This window comes from Hordeum vulgare, chromosome 3H, assembly GCF_904849725.1.
Source record: "Hordeum vulgare subsp. vulgare chromosome 3H, MorexV3_pseudomolecules_assembly, whole genome shotgun sequence".
Classification (NCBI taxonomy): domain Eukaryota; kingdom Viridiplantae; phylum Streptophyta; class Magnoliopsida; order Poales; family Poaceae; genus Hordeum; species Hordeum vulgare.
The window spans coordinates 413,026,151-413,031,752 of NC_058520.1; positions in this window are offsets into that span (position 1 = coordinate 413,026,151).

The following is a 5,602-nucleotide window of genomic DNA, read 5'->3' on the forward strand; positions in this document are numbered from 1 at the left end:
CCTATAAATAGAGCCCACCCTCGGCCGACCCTGTTCCCACCCTCGCCGCCACCCCGTCCCGTCCCCTCGCCGCCCAAGCCCGCCCGTCGGAGCAGCAGCGCTGCCCACCTTCGGCCACCCCCACAGGAGCAGCCCCAGCGCCCTCTCCACCCCCGCCGCCGCAACAAACGACCTCCGCAGCCAATAGCAACTTGCCACGTATACTCCTCTTTTTAGTACTAGTTAGTTTTATTTTTCTGCATGTTTGCAAAAACAGAAACTTTCTGTTTTGTTTTTGCCACAACTTTTTATTCCGAAGTCCAATGACATTGGTTCTTTTTCTAGTTGCTCACAAATTTCCTGTAGTTTTTAAAAACATATAATTTGTCTATGTTTGAATTGTTCAAATATAAGTTAGAGCAGATTTAGTTTAAACCTGGTTTTGCCTATTCTAGGAGTTTAAAAAATGATTTTGAGTTTATTCGTTTTGCTACTGCTTTCTAGTGATAAAATCTTACTGTGGTAGAAGTTTCAGAATTTTTAAAGTATTTTTACTAGTGTTTTCAATAGAAACAATTTTCTGCCATACCGGCGCGTGTTGAACTCCTTTGCTTAGACTTTAGCAAATCATTACTTGTGATGTTATTTTTACTTGTGGTATGATTGAAGTGCTTATGGTGTGCTTTCTGTTTGTATCGGTAGATCATCCGGAGTGCGAAGCGTGTTACTTAGAAGCGCTCGAGCAAGACAACTATCATCAAAGCAAGTCATTTTGATCATGTTATTTCCTATGTTTTCGATGCATGGTAGATCACCTCCTATGCCCAATTGCATGCTGCCTAGGTACTTGGAAACTTTAGCATAAGTTGTAGTATCATGTGGTAGGAACACAACAACCCCGATACTTGGCCCCGGGACGACAATTTCTTAATGCTATGCTTGAGTAGACGGGTTTATCGGGTGAGTGTATACCACGAGTGATGCGAGGTTGATACAATAATCAAGACCGGCTAAGACAAGATTTTCAAGACCTCGGAGGCAATGCAACTCTGGGTGAAGGACGGTTGATCGGCTCCCTGGAGAACCCAGTGGATGCCCAGGATGCTGGAGAGGCCATGTCATCCTGCGGAAAGCTTCACCCAGGCTCGAAGAGACGGACGGAGACTTCATGACTCAAGGCTTACCTGCACAGCCACAAGTCATTATGGGCTCTGGCTTGGTTGGACAACGCGGCGACTCTGGACAGGCGGTGCTAGCAGATGTAGACGAACGGTAGGAATGGATGGGCACCGACAGGGATTCAGAGGGACCCGTTAAAAGACCATGTTTTGATCATCCGGTCTTCAAACACCCTGAAGTGCGAGGACAAACCCGGAGGCGAGCAAATCTTGTGGGGAACGTGTGCAAAACTCTGGAGAGTACCCAACCTAATCGATTAGCCGTGTCCACGGTCATGGACAACTTGAGCCGAAGGCATTGAATTTCCCCTGAACTCTCGACACAACTTAATAATTATGTGGGTGTTAACAACTATTCGGGTACGAGAATTGGTTGGCGGAACCATCTCGTTAACAACAAACATTGTAGTAATATTTTGCTTTCAACCCCTCTTGTTGTAGGATAAAACTGGCTTTATGCAAAACTCAGCTCCACTGGCCAAATATGCATGTAGAGATAGTTGATTATTATTTTACTCCTCTCTTGGATGACTTGCCGGCATATTCAATATGCTGACATACACGGCTGCAACGTATCATGTTGCAGAGTACTTTTCCGACCAGGAGTGAGGCTACGATCTACGCTCAGCGACATGCCCTTGGAGTCGAATGGACTCATCTACCTGATGCTTCCGCTTAGTCTTCGTTAGATATCTCATGAGATGGCCTTCAGCCACTTTATTGTAATCCTTTATTGTAATAAAGTACTCTTTATGATATTTCGATTAATAAAGTTGTGTGATTGAACTCTTGAATATATACATTATGTACTGTGTGTGTACCAGCATGATCTTGGGATGGTACGGAAACACCACAGGCTTGACTCGTCTTGAGTCGGGTCGCTACAAAAAGGCTCGCAGATTGGATCTGACGGGTACAGAGGCTCCCAGCGGCGGAAATGTATTTTTTGTTTCTCTTTTGGTATTGGGTGAATATTTGGGAATTTATAGGAGGAGGATTAGGGTTAGTAGGCCTGCAGGGGAGTCACAAGCTAGGGGTGTCGTTTTTTACTCACAACATAAGCCATGGGTTAGCTCAATATGATGGGAATCGAAGTGGCACCGGAGGGCGCTGGGAACGAGGATGGTACAAGCATGGAACGCACGATGTACCAAGGTTCACGACTCTCCGTAGAGATAACACCCCTAATCCTGCCAGAGTGTGTGATGTATGAATGGGACTATAAAGTGCTCCTCGAGCTGTATTGCGGAGGAGGAAGAGGGAGATGCCGGCTCGCGTCTGCCTCTCCTAGGTGGTTGGTGTGTGTGCTGAGTTGATTGCCCCTCTCCATGGAGGGGGTCGGGGGGTTTTATAGACGAATCCACCAACCTACAATATGGATAAAAGGTACAAGAGTGGGACCCGGCTGGCAGCCTCGCCGGCTGGCGAGGGGGCCCACGGGCTCTTGTCTTGTCGCTGGAGGGGCCCGCCGGCTGCGAGGTCCCGTCTCGCTGTGGGACCCGCCGGCTAGCCAATAAGGCTCTCACGTATCTTTGACGCAGGACAAGTGTGGTACGTCCGACGTCATCCAGCGAGGATCGTCATGGGAAGGCAGTACGACTATCTCCACTGTTCCCACGACGAGTGCAGTAATGGAGTGGGAGTTTGACGGGCTGACACTATGCATGGTGATGGACCGGAGCCGGAGGAGGTCAGCGGCGTGGCCGCCGACGCTTGTACCTGTCGTGCACCCCAATCCAGTACCTTTGCTGACGCGTAGCCACCTTTAACCATAGGGTCTCCTCATGACCTACGGTCTAATGTGACTTGTGATCCCTAGCCGTCTAGCCTGCTTGACTAGCCGGCCTGAGCACGGCCGCCTCGCCCCTAGCGGGATGGCTTGGCCTATGCGGCCAGGGAGAGGTAGCCGTTTGGCCTCTAGCCGACAAGTGCTTCCTGGCCGGCCAGAGTGTTGGCCGCCTCGCCCCTAGCCGGAAGGTGCTTCCTAGCCGGCCAAGGGGACTTGGTCTTTACAAAATGGTTCTTGTTGTTCCTTCTTGGCCGAAGGCAAAGGAGTAGGCTCGATGAGCCTACCCCGAGGTTATCCCCCCGACAGTAGTCCCGGAAGCTGGGGAGGCCCGCCGTTTTGGAGCGGGCGGCCTCGCCGGCTTAAGTTGTTTGTTGAACTCCTACCGCCTCCAGCGGCAGGGGACGCTGGCTCGGAAGCCGGCTGGCTTCCAAGCGACGCCTCGGCTTCGTCATAGGGCGCGCAGATTGCGCCACGTGCCAGGCCCAGCCTAACGTGATGATGGTTTGTTCAGCTTGACGGGACGGGGCCTGCACCCTGGGTCCTGCCTCGACGCCCCCTCGGCCCCCGCGCGGAGGATCCTTTGCCGATTTACTCCGCGACAGTTGGGTTTCAGGAATCGTAAAACCCTCTGTAATAATCAGAGGTAATGGGACCGGTGTGCACCGGATCCCCTCCCCACGATCCTTCGTGGTGTTTAAATGGGGTGCAGGGGTACCGAGCAGGATATCAGCCCCCTTCTCGCCCCGCACTTGCGCTTCCTCTCTCCCTGAGCCCATAGAGAGAGACTTGCCTTCTTCTTCGTCTTCACCACCACGTAGACCGCCGCCGTCCCTTCGAGTTTTCGCCGCTCGCCGCCATGTCGAGCAGCTCTTCCAAGAAGGGGCAGCACAACGGTGCCTGGCTCGGCAGCGACATCTACGCCGAGCACATCGACGCACTCCGCCATCGCTGAATGCTGCCTCCAGCCTCCCTTGCAGATCCCCAGAGCTGAGAATGCTCCAAAGCCGCATGAGGGAAAGGTAGTCATGTTCGACGAACACTTCTACCGAGGCTTCGGTCTCCCGGCGGGCGCCTTCTTGAACAACTACCTCACCTTCTGCGGCTTACAACTGCATCATCTGGTGCCGAACGCCATCCTCCAGCTCGCCTCGTTCGTCGTCCTATGCGAGGGGTTCCTCGGGATCTAGCCCCCCTCGACCTCTGGCAGAGCTTGTTCTTCTTTAAGCAGCACTCCAAGAAGATGGTCAAGGCTGAGTTAGAGAAGCTCGACGGCCCTCGCCCGATGACTCCGTGCGGCGCGACACTGGTGCATCACCGGACGAAGTGTGGCTTCCCCCTGATGCCGCTCCAAGACTCCATCATGCAGTGGCAGAGGGGCTTCTTCTATGTGAAGAACTTCAGCCCCACCCGCGACACCATCAACATGCCCCCTTCGCCATCGAGCCTCAGATGGCGAAGAAGAACTGGCAAGCCAAGTACCCCAAGCCGGTTCTCGAGGTGGCGCAGATAGGCGCCTACCTCGACAGCTTGAAGAACCGCGGCCTCGTGGGCTGCGACCTACTCATCACCATGATGACACGCCGGATCCTGCCTCTGTAGAGACGGCCTCATCTGATATGCCAGATGAGCGCCCGACACGATCCTTGCTGGCTCTCCACAAAAAATTTCCACCTCGGGGCGGTGGCGAAGAACGTGAACCAGATCTCCTCCGCCAACATGGATGAAAGAGGAGACTGGGAGTGGGGGCTGGTCCCTTACGATAGGAACCTTCCTCCCCCAATGGTAAGTGCCCTCTGGATCTGGTATTTGCTTCGTGTTTTGAAATTATTGTTTCTTCTTGTTTAAGCCGGCTGCCAACTGTTGTTGTATCAGCTATTTGGTAAGCTGCAAGAGCTCACCCCGCCGGCTCCAGACGTGGAGACGTCAGACCCCTCGGAGATTGAAGACGAGGGGATGATTGAGACTCGGGACGCTGTATCGGAGGAGGCGCTGGAGTCGGAAGGCTCCGAGCCATCTTGTGAGCACCTGAGGTCTCCCATTGTTGATTGGACGGACGATGACGAGGCGCCACCATCTTTGTATGATGCAGCCTTTGGGGAGGGTGCCAAAGAGGTGGAGGAAGTCACCAGCCCTCTAATGACCTAAGGCCGCCGTCAAGCTAGCGAGACGGTCACTCCTGGCGAGGCATCCAAGAACAAGGGCAAGGGTGCAGCTTCCAAGCCGGCCTCCAAACGCGCCGCACCTGGACCTCCCGTCGGAGGGCCAGCAGGTGGCGCCGAGAAGCGTCGAGCCGGCGCCCTCAAGAAGCAGGTGCCCGTCGTGACGGGGTAAGGATCCTTTGTTGTTCTTGTTTAGCTTTGTCGAATCAGCATAGGTTCCACAAATCATGCCTTGCAGGGAGGCAGGAGACGTGGAGGAAGAAACTGCCGAGGCAGGGCTGAACGGGTCGGCTGGGCAGCAGCCGAGGCTGCCCAAAAGGCCCTTGATGATCAATCCGCCCGTTGCTGGGAGGTGGCGGCGAAGAAGATAGCCGCATGCCAATCTCATCCCAGCCGAGCTAAGAAGCCCAGGGAGAAGCGTACGAAGGCTAGACATGACCCCTCCACGCGTTCTCGCATGAAGGAGCCAACTGGCAAGGTGGCCCCGTGGCGTACCC